Source organism: Octopus bimaculoides, chromosome 9 (assembly GCF_046866305.1).
Source record: "Octopus bimaculoides isolate indiv1 chromosome 9, ASM4686630v1, whole genome shotgun sequence".
Classification (NCBI taxonomy): Eukaryota; Metazoa; Mollusca; class Cephalopoda; order Octopoda; family Octopodidae; genus Octopus; species Octopus bimaculoides.
This window is the reverse complement of record NC_142936.1, coordinates 77,947,067-77,964,321: the sequence shown is the minus strand read 5'-3', so window position 1 is coordinate 77,964,321 and position 17,255 is coordinate 77,947,067. Positions and strand designations below refer to the sequence as shown.

At 35.5% G+C, this 17,255-nt stretch overlaps 1 protein-coding gene and 1 long non-coding RNA gene across 2 annotated transcripts in view; one reads left to right on the top strand and one right to left on the bottom strand.

Annotated features, from left to right (window-relative positions):
• LOC128248740 (uncharacterized) overlaps positions 1-17,255 on the bottom strand; it is a 42,470-nt gene that overhangs the window by 18,683 nt on the left and 6,532 nt on the right. The window lies entirely within an intron of this gene.
• On the top strand, positions 365-5,347 carry LOC149134222 (uncharacterized). The gene is made up of 2 exons (XR_016243203.1): positions 365-1,093; positions 3,268-5,347. It is a non-coding gene; the product is annotated as an uncharacterized LOC149134222 (long non-coding RNA).

The window sequence follows — 17,255 nt, the reverse complement described above, 5'->3', positions numbered from 1 at the left end:
ACTTCAAAAAGTTAAAACAAATTTGACCTCGGTTCAATTTGAACTCACAGCAAAAGTTTTGGAACAAATACAAAATATTCTATATAAAAGACTAACAAGCAAATTAAAACACAAAACGAAATCCATGTCTATATAAGTGTGTCCGTGCGCCTTTTTATTTGTAACTCGCAACAGGTTGACATAGTGTTGATTTGTTTACGTTCCTGTAATTTGGTTTTCAGCAGAAGAGAACGATACAATAAGCACCAGACTTTAAAAAATAAGTATTAGGGTCGATTTTTCCACTAAAACCCTTCAAGTCGACGCTCCAGCATGCTCGCAGTCCAAAGACTGAAACAGATAATATATAAAGATATATATATATATATATATATATATATATATATATATATATACTCTAAATGGATGTCTTATAAAACTATTCCGCACATACAATAAGAGCCATACCAACAATCCAACACTCCTCCATCATCATCAGCTGTCCCACGGATATCTCTATGGGTTCGACACCTGGGCAGTACCATCCAATCCGGCGGTGTCAACACCACTAAAATAAGCATGCATGACTTATTATTCCATGTAATCTACCATTTCTTTTGAAATGACAAAGTGTGATTTGAGGAGACCTGTCTACCTTTTCTAGTAGTTCGGTGGAGCACGTACAAGCCTCCAACATTTGTTTGTGAATATGTTGAAGTTGCCGTGATTTACTGGTATCTTAAAGCTGTATGTTTTTTCCTGAATGTGACTGAAAATTGGCTTACTTGGTATTTGTATTAATTTTCTGTTGAGCCAGCCTTGCGCAGTAGCCTGGAGATGGATAAGCTCAAACCAAGCCTGCAATCGCTTCGAAACTCACATAAAGAAAATATATACACTGCTGACACGTCAACAACACATAAAGAGCGACAAGATATTTTCATTCCAGTATTTTGTTTAATGCAGCACTGTCATATCAGCCGTTAAACGAGAGCTCAAGGCCTCCTATTTTGTAGTCTTCAGTTGTCTAAGTTTCTTAAGAGCACAAGTAATAGTTGCTTGAGAAAATACGAAGGAAGAAAAGATTAACATTCTCACAATTTTATGGAGTTATGTGAGTTTTTCTGTTTTATACCTTATATGTGTGTGTATATGTATGTATATATATATATATATGTGTATATGTATATATGGAAAAAAAATCAAGGTACAAAATGCTAAAATAATTTTATAAAAAAACCTTTCAGTACCAATTTCAGTCATTGAGACTTTTTCAACTGTAAGTATGGAAAACAATTAAATTTGGGAAAATTTAAAAAAGTTAAAACTTTTTAAAAACTTTATGTATATATGTATATACATGTGTGTATACGTATGTATATATGTATATACATATCTGTGTATATGTATGTATATATGTATATATATATGTATGTATATGTATGTATATATGTATGTATATGTATGTATGTATATATGTATGTATATGTATGTATATATATGTATGTATATGTATGTATATATATGTATGTATATGTATGTATATATATGTATATATATGTATGTATATGTATGTATATATATGTATGTATATGTATGTATATATATGTATGTATATGTATGTATATATGTATATGTATGTATATATGTATATTCGTATATGTGTGTGTATATGTATGTATATGTATATATATGTTTGTGTATATGTATGTATATGTGTAAGTATATGTATATATGTGCAAAATATAAGAACTTATGTTATTGGAACTCTGATCTAGAGAATGTTTATATATTGAGAAACAGTTTCGTAGCCAGTATTTCTTGCAAAACGTAAAATGGCAACGCTTCGGTTACAAACACTATAGCTCAGGGACGTAACGAATACAGTACTAAATGTGTTTGTTCTAATTATAAATTTGTTGTTAAATATCAAATAAGGATGACACCATATTGGATCAGGATACGTTCGATTTTTGTGGTGAGCGTTGTAAAGTTAGTGTCAATATACCCTCCAAACTTAAATTGCGATCCGATTTCAGATCCTAGTAGAATACAACACTATAGCACAGGTGTAATCGAAACTAATAACTGCCTACCTACGCCGATAATAGCAAACAAATTTATCTAAGTCACAGAACATTAAAACTAACAATCTAAGGTAATTAGTTCGATGCTCAAAAATATCTACTAACTTGCTGTGGCCTGTTATTAGGGAAGAATTAAATAATACACGAAATACAGTGACGTTTTCTGTATATTATTAAAGACAGAACCAATTTCCGCTCCTATCAGCGTATAATTAACATAGCATAGTGAACGATATATCTTAAAAGAATACTTACATTCATACACAATGTATGTGTATGTATTTATATATATAAATATTCATATATATATATATATATATATATGTGTGTATATATATATATATATATATGTGTGTATGTGTGTGTGTGTGTGTGTGTGTGTGTGTGTGTGTGTGTGTGTGTGTGTGTGTGTACATATATATGTATATATATATATACAGAGAGAGAGAGTGTGTGTGTGTGTGTGTGTGTGTGTGTGTGTGTGTGTGTGTGTGTGTGTGTGTGTGTGTGTGTGTGTGTGTGTGTGTGTGTGTGTGTGTGTGTGTGTGTGTGTGTGTGTGTGTGTGTGTGTGTGTGTGTGTGTGTGTGTGTGTGTGTGTGTGTGTGTGTGTGTGTGTGTGTGTGTGTGTGTGTGTGTGTGTGTGTGACTTGTAGTTACGTATAAATTATCTGGAAATAACTTATCGTGTCTCTACAATTTTAGTCAATAGTCATTTGTAAATATTTAGCCAATAGCCAATCTGTTAAGCGGTGGTAGTGTGCTGATAGTATATGTAATGTTTGTGTTAGAGTTGTGTTCCTTAACAAGGAGTCATCTCAGCGGTGTAACAAGTTTCATATCTCATTGGGTTGTAATGGCATCTCTGAATTAGTCAGACTCTTGCACGTTGATTATTCTTTAACTTTTCTTGTTTCAGTCAACAGACTGAAAATAAAAGTTAAGGGAAATAAAACCACGGATATTAGGTGTACACAAAACGGATAGTGTTTTTATCAACTGAGCGATAATCCTGCTGCTTTAAACTGTCATATACTTCACCAGCATCTACTACCAAATCACGACCAAATAAACCCGGCCATTGACAAAAGTGTGTCTTGGTCAAAGTAGGGTTTAAGGGGATTACTGGACATTAAAAATAAGAAATTGTTACAATGTATCAACTTACCCCAGGCATGTAACAACTTACTCTTTCTATTTTAGTTTAACATACCATGTCTAGAAATTACAAAAGGAAGACTACAAGAGGGGATGCCCCTCCTCGTGTCATGGAAAGAGCCGCCAGGAAAGTTGTGGATGAAAAGAAATCATTATGGGATGTCGCCGTAGAACAGCACATAGTGGATGAAATAAACGAACGGAAATCCAAACCAAAGAAGGCAACTGGTACAGAAAAGGCAACAAAGGGGAAGGGAAAGTCAACTAAAACAGGTAAAGGCAAAGGGAAACAGCTTCGCAGCAAGCAAGTCGCCGATTGGAAATGCCTTGTCTGCTCAGATTGGTATTCCAATTCCTTTCCAGGTGAAGAATGGGTGTAATGCAAGATCTGTAAAGACTGGGCACACACTGACTGTTCCGATGGAGGGCAAGACTTTCTGTGTGATCTACGAGGTGTGAAGTTAATGGGTGACGATTTCGACTAGATGGCACATGTAGCAATGGGGAAATTGGCTGATGAGGACTCTCAGTATCACAGTTAGAATATGAGGTGGTTCAAAGCACAGTTAATTAATTAAAATAATACTTTCTAGACGCAAAAAGCAGGAGACGTATTCATTTAAAACTTGTTTGTTAACATAATTCCGAGTTATCGACAGTTGTAACAAAGTACCCCAGCAAGTGTCACAACGGGGAAAATTGTTACAGCTGACACCATCTCATTAATTAGAGCCTGTCTAATTAATGTTATGTAATTTCTGCTCATTTGCTGGTGATAACAATAAATAGAGATGTTTTACTTATTAGATTTGAAAAGAAACTTCAGCTGTGTTCATTCATGTGGGTGCCAAAGTTTTAAAAAAATGAAAAAATATAGCAACTAGACCCGGTCTCCCCTGCACATCATTCTTGTACATTCTACACACATTGGAGGTTTCAATAGCTCGCTGTACTAGTTTTAAATACATTCGTAAGTACAGTATTTTACAGAGATATTTTAGTAAATTTCTCGTACTTATCTTACGTCAAAAATAATTCCCTGGAATAGTAGCAATGCTACAATTACCATCTATGTTTCTCACATAAACTGTCTCTTCATACCTAGCTAGAAAGTGAATTTGAAATCACTTGACGCCCTCCAAATATGTAGTGAAAAAAAGCAATGTAATCTATATTCTACCATATGCTAATATGCTACTGAATCAATTATACTAACGAATACAGCTTCCTCTGATTCCATAGAAAAGGAAATGTGTAATAAACGGTTCAGTAAATCTGCGGATAATGTAGAAACCCTATAAGAAAATGAGTTATATAGTGCTCAGTGTGTACCGATTACTGAAAGCGCCTTTCTAGTAGATAAGTTAAGAATGGGCTCGGAAAACTAAAGCTTCATTGTCAGATTTAACAACAAATATTGCCAAGCGGTGAACGTGTTTACAAGATCAATTATCTAGGTTCACGAGTGGACATTTTCTAAAAGGATAAACGGCAAAATAAAACAAATTTTGAACGATGTAACGAAGCACATTCTGCGTAGTAGCACGGCCTTCTAGAAATACCAGAACAAGCCAACGTGTAAGATTTTACTAAGTTGGGGTACTTGCTAGAAATAATAGCCAAAATTCCTGCAAATTGAACCGTAACTTCTTAATAAAATACACATTGGAGTGGGTTGAATATACAAAAAGACTGAAATTCTCACTGGAACGCATTTCAACATGTCTGTTTGATAAGACTGGTTTGATGCTAAATAAGAGGGAAAATTTTGAAAAAAATTGATGAAAATTATATAAAGGAAAGCACATAAATGAAAGACGTGTTTTTTTTTTTTTTTTAAAGAACTGAATTTTCATTGGTGAAATGAGAATTTATTGTTCGACAGAGAGCTTTTGAACATAAAAAAGATATGTCAGAAATACTCAACCGGATGGTAGATTCGGAATCTATATTATTTCCAGTATATTTTATTTTATTGCTTTCTTTCTACTATTGTTAATTTTTTTGGTCAGGGTATTAATTCAGACTACGTCTGATAAACTCATCGCAAAGTAATTTCTGCTCCTTCGTGGGATAATAAGAAAAAGTTAAAAATACATAAAAGGATAAAAAAAAAAAAAAACAGGTTTTATTTTGGAAGTAACCTCGGCATTGTTAAATGGATTTTTAAAAATGCTATGTGAAATCAGATGGGAAGTTTGTTGTTCATTATATATATCTGTGAGAAAAAGTAAGCATATGAACAATCCTACTGCTACTGACTAAGTAGCTACATAGAAAGAGGATCATAAACAAAAGTGTTCTTGTCAGGACGACTCTTGTCAGAAATTTTCTACGGATTGTACCAACACCCTTTCGGATATGATACAAATACGTAATGATGATGATACTACTACTACTACTACTACTACTACTACTACTACTACTACTACTACTACTACTACTACTACTACTACTACTACTACTACTACTACTACTACTACTACTACTACTACTACTACTACTACTACTACTACTACTACTACTACTACTACTACTACTACTACTACTACTACTACTACTACTACTAATAATAATAATAATAATAATAATAATAATAATAATAATAATAATAATAATAATAATAATAATAAATGCCCTGATGCAGTACCAGGCAGTAGCTCTCATGGCTTTTGATCTTAACCGTTTCGAAGTGTTATGTACATTGTTTTGTCTTGGTATAAAAAATGGGCTACAGCAAATATTCTGCTTAATACCACAGATTTGCTTGTCAGTTGTTTGACATTAACCAGTTGAGCACGGTGTGTGCATCTCTGATCATGAGCAGAAGTAGTGGGGGACCATCATAGCCATGTGTTGAGAGGAATTCTTTGGGGTTTGGATAATTCACATTTTGAAACATGGGTGTTTCATTCAACAACCGTAAACAACCTTTATTCGGGTACCTTTTGAGCGGGATGGGCTACACAACTTGCAGAAAATTCTAACTGGGTCCCATCTGAAAGGCCATGCGCTGTTTATTTTGATATGAGATCAGCATGTCACGCACATATGGTTCTGATGCATGTGCCTGTTATACCCTTATGAAAACGTTGCGGCAGAACGTTGTAGCAGACCGCTACGGCAGACCGTTACGGCAGAACGTTGCGGCATTTCGCTCGGTGTGCTAGGGATTCTGCCTGCTTACCGCCTTAATAATAATAATCCTTTCTATTATAGGCACAATGCCTATTTTTTTTGGGGGGGGGGGGTAGGAAACTAGCCGATTACATCGAACCCCGTGTTTCAGTGGAATTGAATTTATTGACCCCGAAAGGAAGAAAGGCAAAGTCGACCTCGGTGGAATTTGAACTCAAAACGTTGCGGCCGACGAAATACCGCCTAGCATTTTGCCCAGTGTGCTAACGATTCTGCCACCTCGGCACCTTATTAATAATAATAATAATAATAATAATAATAATAATAATAATAATAACAATAATAATTAGAAGGAGAATAGGAGAAGGAAGAATATATGTATGTATATCGTGTGTGTGTGTGCATATAAATACTTTAAGAAGAGTTTCAAAGTTTTGCACAAAGCCAATAAATGGTGACGAAGACAATGGGTAAGAAAAGAGAAACACCGGCATTCTTGGCTAAATAAGGTCTTCACCTACGTAAGGTGTTATCTGTTTGATGGGATATGAAAGGTTTAGTGCACTTTGAACTTCTACACCTAAACCAAACAATAACAAGGGATATCTACTGCGAGCAGCCTGAGCGACATACGTCAGCGCTAGAAGAAAAACGACCATCTTTGGTTTCAAGACGAAAGGTGTTCTTCCATCAGGATAATGCTCGGTCTCATACAGCGAGGATGACATTCCAAAGGCTGGTGCAGTTTGAATGGGAAACGATGTCCCACCCACCATATTCGCTTGGCATTGCCCCATCTGATTATCATTTATTCCGCAGTCTTCAAAATCACTTAGACGGAAAAAGTATGAATTCCGTAGATGAGGTCAGAACAGTACTGAAGGAATGTTTTTCGTCAAAGACAAGTGAATTTTGGAATAAGAGCCATGCAAGGCTACCAGATAGATGGAAGGGCATTGTAAAAAATGAAAAGGAGTATATTTTAGATAAAAAAAACTTTGTTTATCTTTTAATTCTGAAATATAAAAGAAGTATAAAAAAAATCAACCACATTATTCATGGGATAACCCAATAGAAATATCAAGCGAAACATCCTCCATTTGTTGGGAAGTATACCACTATAAAAGGAACATTAATAGTTTGGGTTGTTTGAGAAGTGATTATAACTGATGAATCATACTTTTGGATGTCTTAGCTATGATTTAAAGTAACCGACATCATTTTAGATGTCTTAAAAGTGTCTCGATATGAGCATCATGATTTGGCTCATAATACATAACTAGAACTGAATATCATTATTTGAATTATATCAGAGATATTACACAGTTCTCTTCGGGTTTGGGGCCGTGATAGAGTAATTAAGACTAACCGTCAGAGTCTAGGTTGTGTCGAAAGTATTGCAAACTGACCATCATAGATTGTATGGTGCTAAAAGTGAATAAAGATAACCAACATGGTTTGGATAGTAATAAATGTACCACAAAACCTCATGATTTGGGTCGAGTATAAAGTGATTAAAACTGACTTCTATGTTTTGAGTATGTTGGAAATGATTAAACTAGTCATCGTAGCATATGATGGAAGAAATTTGACAAAAAAGATAATAAATATGGTTGCCATACTTCTAGAAGGGATTAAAATTAAGCATCATGGTTTACATTGTGCAGTCCTAGAAGTGGTTAAATCTCTCATAATTTGGCTACGTCGCTTGGAATTGTCTAAACCTGATCACTGTGATATGTGACACGAAAGAAGTGGCTGATACTGACAAATAAAGACTGGAACAAACTAAACTAACAGCTTTTGTTTGGGTACCATTAAAAACGTCCTGAAGACGTAAAAATTATTAGATCGCGTTAGAAGTCTATGATGCTACATCAAACATCATTTTGGTCGCGGTATATATAACTAAGACAACTAAAACTGACAAATCATCGTCTCAGTTATGCTGCATGTAATTTAACCGTTTAGATATCAAATTTCCGTATTGAGGTGATCCAAATTAAAATCTTCCAATAAATTTTCGTGTTAATTTGAGTTCCAAGAGCCAGCTTGATACTAACACGGTTATTTTCCTAAATTCATATTTTAAATAATATTTCTCAAATAAAGATTTTTTAACTGAAATATGATAGCACAAGTGTTAAAAGGATTGAAAAATAACTTTTACGGCTTGCTTCCAGTCAGAAATATCTAAACTTAACATAACACTCTCTGAGTCAGAATTTTGTGGATCTGGACTGATTAAAACTGACTAAAAGCCCTCGACAGAAACAAGAAGGCTTTCTATCCGTTTGGGACACGAACTCACATCCCTTTTTTAACGCAACTAAATGTGTTACCGTTACCCCTTTATAAGACTAATTTCCTTAGTCGTTGCACGTTGAACACCATAGGCTTTAATGTTATATAAGTACCTTTATAATTATTTACAGAATTGTAAATCACGGCACTGTATAACAAAACCATTCGCACCGATACACACACACACACACACACACACACACACACACATACATATATGTGAATTGAACGCAGTAAGCCGGGCAGAATCGTTATCACACCGGGCAAAATGCTTAGCGGGATTTCGTCCGTCTTTACGTTCAGAGTTCAAATTTTGGCGTTTAGGACTTTGCTTTTTATCCCTTCGGAGTCGATAAAATAGGTACAGCACTGGGGTCGACGTAATTGACTTGCTCCCTCCCACGAACTTGCTGCATTTGTGCCAAAATATAAAACCAATGTTTGTTGTTATGTATAATTACAACTGTGAACAGATATATTCTTTGATAATCTTGAATTTTTTAATTAAAGTTAAAAGAATCATCTCTGCTGAATTGTCAATGCAATTAACTCATTTGTCCATTTAACTCAGGTAAAATTACGAATGCATAAAATGGACCAGCTCGGTCCAGATTAGGATTATATTATTTATATTTTTAACTGATAAGTTAACAAATATTATCATGTATCGACGTACATACGATAACAAACCTACTTTAATTCATTATAATTTGCCATAGAGGCAGAACACACCTACTGATAGATACTTCCAAGCATTCAGTTAAATTTCAATATCTTTAGGTAATTATTTTACTCAAATATATTTCAAGTGTATTCTTTCTTTGCAGTATTTTGTGTCTGAGATTTTTTTCTTTGTTGCTGTCCTACATTTCCATTGGTTTTATTTCGTCTCTCGTTTCTCTCTCTCTCTCTCTCTCTCTCTCTCTCTCTCTCTCTCTCTCTCTCTCTCTCTCTCGTTTCTCTCTCTCTCTCTCTCTCTCGTTTCTCTCTCTCCCCATCTCTCTCTCTCTTTTCTCTCTCTCCCCCTCTCTCTCTCTCTTTCTCTCTCACACACAGTAATTTCTCCTCTCTCTGTGGAATGTTTTCTTAAATTGTAACCTTTAACACTCCCCGTTGGTGTGAGATACAAACCACTACGTTTGACTCATACCCTACTACAAAACAGAGCTTATATTTCACTTGATATTTGCTCTAAATTTTATATATAAAATTCTTTTTCTGCAGTTCAGTCTGAATATATTTCAACTAAATCGTAGTATACCTCCTTTGATGTATTCACTTTAGGTATTTTGTGCATTAACTTAACATTTTCAAGCACCGAAAAGGAATATTTAAGCGTTGCTTAATTTCAACTTCTCCGCTGCAAAAATTTCACTTCATGCATCATCATTCACCAATTGTAAACATTGTATTTTTCATAGATTCTTCATAAGAGAGAAAATCAACAAAATGAAGTGTCTATAGACCGATAAGTCGGTTCATGAAACATCAAAAGGATTGGTTACATTTACAAGGGTGTACTAATCATTTTAGCTTTTTGACTGCTTTCAATTTAGTGATTTGGTTAGATTTGGTTATAAACTTCCAGTAACACGTAGAGTACACTAGTGATAGGTTCAATAAATAAATACATCGATGTACTGAAGGACGGTGCAGACACATGACAACTACCTACATTGAAGAGACTGAACGCAGGATAGGTGAGTGTATAGGTGAACATTGGCGAGAGATCAAAGAAGGGAAAAGCTCGTCAGTGCTCTAACAACATGCCCAGGCAGAACATGCAGGCTTGATTAGTAGCATAGAGGTTAAGTTATTATCGGCACTTAGAACTGACACAGCACTTAGACAGATCACAGAGGCTATAAACATAGCAGTAGACAGACCGCGCCTCAATAGAAAACAGGAATTGAACAGTAACACCCACCAAGACACCGCACCACATAATTAAGAGAGAAGGGATGAGAATACAGAGGAAAAACAAAGAAAACATTCGTAAATGATATACCGAAATATACAGGGTAATACACACACAACAGACATATATGCATTTACCTGTGATACTTATGAGAAATAGAGATAGATGGATAAATAAATAAATAAATACATATATAGATACATAAACAAATATATAAATATACTTGTCACATACTTGGGATAAATATAAGATATAGAGATAGATAGAATAAATAAATAAATCTATATAATGGGCATGGATACATACAACATACGAAGCAAACCCGTACACACACAGAAACACACACAAGAAATTTCATAAACGGTCACAACAATGTCAACAACACGACTAACAACGACAGCAGCAGGGGTGGTGACAACGATCGCAATAACAACAGCAACTACCACGATGACAACACTGTGGGCAAACACATTACAGGAACTACACCATATTTTCGGGTCTTAGTACAGCTGCATCACAATGGGCTGAAAGGATGGGGCTGCTGAGGGGAAGGCCACGCCGCTGCTAAAAACTATGACACACACACTCACACACACACACACACACACACACACACACACACACACACACACACACACACACACACACACACATACACACACACACACACAAACAAACAAACAAGTACATAACCGCATGTGCACATAAGGATACACACCTTAGAAGAACAAAATGGAGTAAGTGGAGCAAGAATACATACGAAAAAGAAAAGCGTCACTGAAGAGATCACAGATGTGTGACGAAAGATTTCAGGACAATGGACATGAGTTAAAATAATGAAATAAGAACAGTAATAAACGAGTTAAGAAAACATGTGCGTGTGTTTATTTGGCAAAAAAAATGACTATTACGAAATACATTGTGAGTTAAAACAAACTTCGGTTTTCTCCCATGCAGAACAATTAATATCTATTGCACCTAGCTGTAGGGAATATGTACTAGGTTATCAGGCAATGTCACCTGTCTTGAACAAGACTAAAGTCGTCTTATTCAGGGTGGTGAAAAGTGGTACGAGTCCAATGTATAGTAAACTACTTTTCTTTAAAATCTAAGTACTTTTGCATTCTATATGAGTAAAGAGTGGAGGCGCAATGGCCCAGTGGTTAGGGCAGCGGACTCTCGGTCATAGGATCGCGGTTTTGATTCCCAGACCGGGCGTTGTGAGTGTTTATTGAACGAAAATATCTAAAGCTCCACGAGGCTCCGGCAGGGGATGGTGGTGAACCCTGCTGCACTCTTTCACCACAACTTTCTCTCACTCTTACTTCCTGTTTCTGTTGTGCCTGTAATTCAAAGGGCCAGCCTTGTCACACTCTGTGTCACGCTGAATATACCCCGAGAACTACGTTAAGGGTACACGTGTCTGCGGAGTGCTCAGCCACTTGCACGTTAATTTCACGAGCTGGCTTTTCCATTGATCGGATCAACTAGAACCCTCGACGTCGTAAGCGACGGAGTGCCAACAACATGAGCAAAGTGCTCCAGGTATGGAAAAGCACCGTAAAATCTAGTTTCTCCTTTCTTTGAAGTAAACCTGAAGTTTTACTGTTCTATTTTAAATAATATAAAATCACTAGCTTACACATACTATGAATGTTAAAGAGAGTTGAGTTGAAAAACTGACATGCAAGGAGCAGGAGTATTGACAATCAGTCTCTTGTCTCCTGAATGCGTTTTTATTAATTCTATTTATATGCGATCATGTCAACAAATTATTCTCGCCGTTGTAAACAGTGACAGCAATGTGACACATGCGATTGTAATTATGTCACTCTATGTTATTTGTTTCCAGCAGACGTAATGAACAATTGATATAATCAGTAGAGCGTCGGACAAACTGCCTTGTAGTATTTACTCCTTAAATTTTTACTTCAATTCACCCCGATGTCAACATTATCTTTTATTCCTCTGTGGTTAATGAAATTACATACCAGCCAGGTAATCGATTGTCTCCTACCTCTTAAAATGGCTGACAATTTGAGAGCTCATTGTTATGCTGTTGTAAAGCGGCGAGGTGGCAGAATCGTATGCACGTCGGGCAAAATGTTTAGCGGCCGTCCGTCTTTACATTCTGAGTTCAAATTCTGCCGGCGTCGACTTTGCCTTTCATCCTCTTGGGGTCTATAAAATATGTACCAGTTGAATATTGGCGTCGATCTAATCCACTTATCCTCTCTTATCCCAAATTTCAAATCAACGTTATGCTATTGATGTGGAGGCGCAATGGCCCAGTGATTAGGGCAGCGGACTCGCGGTCATAGGATCGCGGTTTCGATTCTCAGACCGGGCGTTGTGAGTGTTTATTGAGCAAAAATACCTAAAAGCTCCACGAGACTCCGGCAGGGGATGGTGGCGAACCCTGCCGTACTCTTCCACCACAACTTTCTCTCACTCTTACTTCCTGTTTCTGTTGTGCCTGTAATCCAAAGGGTCAGCCTTGTCGCTCTGTGTCACGCTGAATATCCCCGAGAACTACGTTAAGGGTATACGTGTCTGTGGAGTGCTCAGCCACTTGCCCGTTAATTTCACGAGCAGGCTGTTCCGTTGAACGGATCAACTGGAACCCTCGTCGTCGTAAGCGACGGAGTGCCAACAACAAAAACATATGCTATTGATATTGTTGTCATTGATGTTGTTTAGCCCCAACTCAGTTCTGATCTAACAATTCTATGGTTAAACACTCTATGGTTCTATGGTTAAACACAGTCAGTTGCATCGTATCTTTAAATATACCTGTTAGTTTACTTCACCCACCATTCATGTTTCTGAATACTAATTAAATTTCTAGTTCTATTTCTTTTGTCCGTGATATATTCCTTTATCTAGCGTATTCTTCCTTTTAAAAACAACAAAGTGTTTTGCAAAAATTTGGTTGCTATATCTAGCAGGTCGAGTGACGACGTAGAAGCTGCTTCGCTGGGTGGTACTTAGTATTTTCTGTTCTAGATAGATTATTTATTGCTCTGAGAACATTAACGACCTTCGACTAGTTGTTAATATTACAACGCCTCAATTTTCCCACTCTTTATATATAAAGTATTCGTGTCATAAAGAAATTAAAACCTAATGGAGCACAGAAAAAGAAATACAGAACAGAGAAAATGAATACAAAAGAAAGAAAATGTAGATCATAAAGTCGTGCAAGGAGGGGTGAATTAACCATAGAGAAAATGAATAAAGCATTGATAAAAAGTAAGGCAAAACAGAGATGCTGTTGTTTTGGGAGAGGAAAAAGTTTGCCATTTACATAACTTACTTCTCCATTAATCTCCTTAAGATATACATTAACACTAAGTCATTTTATTTCTTTCACTAGGAATATGTCCTATATTGCGAAACTATTTTAGCTATGAATTTAGTTAATTATTTATTGGAGATTTAGAGGTAGGTTCACGCTTGGAATCCAGCCGGATATCTTAATGACGATTGCTTCTGATAGGACATTTGGAAGAGGTACCTGAGGACTCTACCTCAACGACCCTAGCAGGAATACTGAGCAAAGACGATGGATGGATGGGTGAATGTTACAATATGACGATGGATGGTACAATATGACCCCCTTAAAGTCCTTCCGTACAAATTTGAAATTGTGAATTCCATATTTACTGAAACACAACGTGGAAGACATACTTGCCATTCAGAAATATACAAAAAACTGTTAATTTCAATTCTGGTGAAGTTATTACGTGAAGTTCTTTTTGTGGTCTTGAATGGTTAGAATGTGTCTTCTACATGGTAAATGGTTTACTTTCAACAAATGGTATGTGATCATATCACTTGACAGAAAAGTACATCTCCGAAATATCTACCCATATTCTGTTCAAAGCTGACAAGTACGTTCTTTGTCAAACTGAATCATTTTCTATACCGATTTCTATACCAATTTTCTTTAGAGTACTAATTATTTAGAAAAGTAGATATATATCTTAAAATTCACCTATCTTCTTCCAGAAAATATAGATACCTGTTGAATCAGTCAAGATGAAACTAATATTTATTTAATCCTTTCTTAAACCAAGTGCTCAACGAAGATTGTCATTCAGTTTGATCGAAGTAATTGCAAGGAGCTTCCTCTGGCGGCTATACTGATTAAATAAACCTTAATTGTGTAAAACAGATGACATGTCTCATTAGTAATATCCTTTTTCTATACTGTCATATTTCTAAACTACGAGAAACTTCCGAATTAAATTAATATTCATTAAAAATATATTTTAGCGAGAATTGTGAGTCGAACACACTCAAACATTCCATTATATAGTTAAACAAAATTGATGAGAAAAGCAATAGAAACATCATTTTAAAATATTAGGGTTCTGTTAATAACATTAGTTAAGATGAAGGAGCAGTTGATCATGTCATGTTAACTGGTGCTGTATTATTATTGACCCGACGCCCAAAGGCTGAAAGTAAAGTTAATATTTCACAAAGAAATTTGAACCCAGAATGTAAAGAACCGAAACAAGCACGACAAGATATTATGTTTTGCGTTCTAATGATTCTGCTAGCTTTTACACCGACAAGAAGTCACAAATATGCAAGTGGGGAGTCTAACTGACTGAAGTAACATGCAGTACTAAAGATGGGTATAAAGTGATTACAGATTGGATTTGAAATGGAAATTTCTAAGCACAAGAGTTCGTAAATTAACCAAAGTAAAAATAATTGCTTCTGATGTAGGTACAAGGCCAGCAATTGTGAGGGGCCAGCAATTGTGAAGAGCCAGCAATTTTGAGGAACCATCAATTTATCTTTCTTTTTTTTTTTGTGTGTGTGATGGGGCTAGCAATTTTGAGGGAAAGAGGCTTAAGCAATTTCCCCAAGTACTTGACCTGTACTTTATTTTATCAACCCTGAAGGAATGAAAGACAAAATTGACCTTGACAGGATTGCAACTGAGAATGTAAAGTTGGAACAAATACTGCCAGGTGTTTTGTTCAACGCTTTTAACAAAGCAATAATGAAAAATATTTCTATCTTCCCACGCCATATTGAATAAGCTGAAAGCTGGAAAGAGACAAGAATTACCAGCATTTCATATATTGTGGCTATGTTCAAGGCCAAAAAGCACATTTTTCACTCACGCACCTCACAGCAATATAAATAGATACTAGATATACGAGCTTGTATGAGTCATTAATTTTCGTTGCTGAGAGAAAGACTCACATTTGACGCTTCAAATTAAGATACTTCAACAGAGAATAGTGCATTCGAATTCAATCGTATGACTTCCATATCAATTCATTGGCTGTACTATTCAACGATATCGGTATTTTCACTAGCATCGAGAACTATTGTATTTAATGGCATAAAAACGAGCGGGTAAGTGGTGTGCATCTAGTAAGATGCAACTCTTATTAGAATTGTGAACATTTAACAAATGTTTTTTAGAGCATTAAAAAACCAACTTTGCATATAGAACCCGGAATAACTTTGTAGACTGTTTTTATTAAAAAAAGGCATCCTACAATTAAATACGGTAATAAATCACTTTTCATCAGTGGTACTTGGTCCAAAACTTAGGTAATTTCATTTTTAAATCAATTAAACACCTAGATTTTACATCTATTGTTATCGATTGAGACCTTCACCAGTTTCACTGGATTCCGGAAATTACCATGATAAATAGCTATTACGTGTCGAAATAGATCACATGAGTTAGTCGGAGAATCGTGATATCAAATAATGAGTATATCACAGTTTAACATTATCCTGAAAAGGAAAACTGAAATAGCCATAGCTCTCTAAGTAATGCAATGACTAGCAATGCCTTCAGTATTATGTTAAAATAGACGTGCTCCGACAATCTCTAGGCTTCAGTTTCTTCGATGCCCATGTGCATCCACAAGCAGACAGGCTCTTGAGTACTTAAATATTTCGGAAATGCAGTGGATGTATTCCTATTATAGTATACTTAGTATAAATTTGTTTGTTTAGATAGATAGATAGATAGATAGATAGATAGATAGATAGATAGATAACTTTGTATGAGTCCATGCCTCTTAGAATTCAAACTGTAATTACTGCCAAAGGCGGTCCTACCCCATATTAAAATAAATTTGTTTGAAATTTGAAGGTTTTTCCATTATTTTGTCAAACCGCTGCATATATATATATATATATATATATATATATATATATATATATTGGGAAAGTCTTTTTTATCACGGTGGTGCATCAGCATGGCCGCAGCTCTGAGCTGTAACTTTGAAATGAAATGAAATATATATATATATATATATATACACATACATACATACATACATACATACATGCATACATACATACATATATATATATATATATATATATATATATATATATATATATATATATATATACTCACACACACACACATTAATGTTTGTTTAGTTACAATAAAGACAATTTTACATTGATCTGTAGGTTTACTCTATGCTGTTGCAGAGCACAAATTTATTTTACTTACACAAGAATATCACTGAGTGATTTCGAAGTTTCGGCCAGGGAAGCCATCTTTGGACACATGTGTGTGTGTGTGTGTGTGTGTGTGTGTGTGTGTTCGTGTGTATGTACAGAGACAGAGAGAGAAACAAACACACGCAGACACACATATATATGCATGATTTTTTTC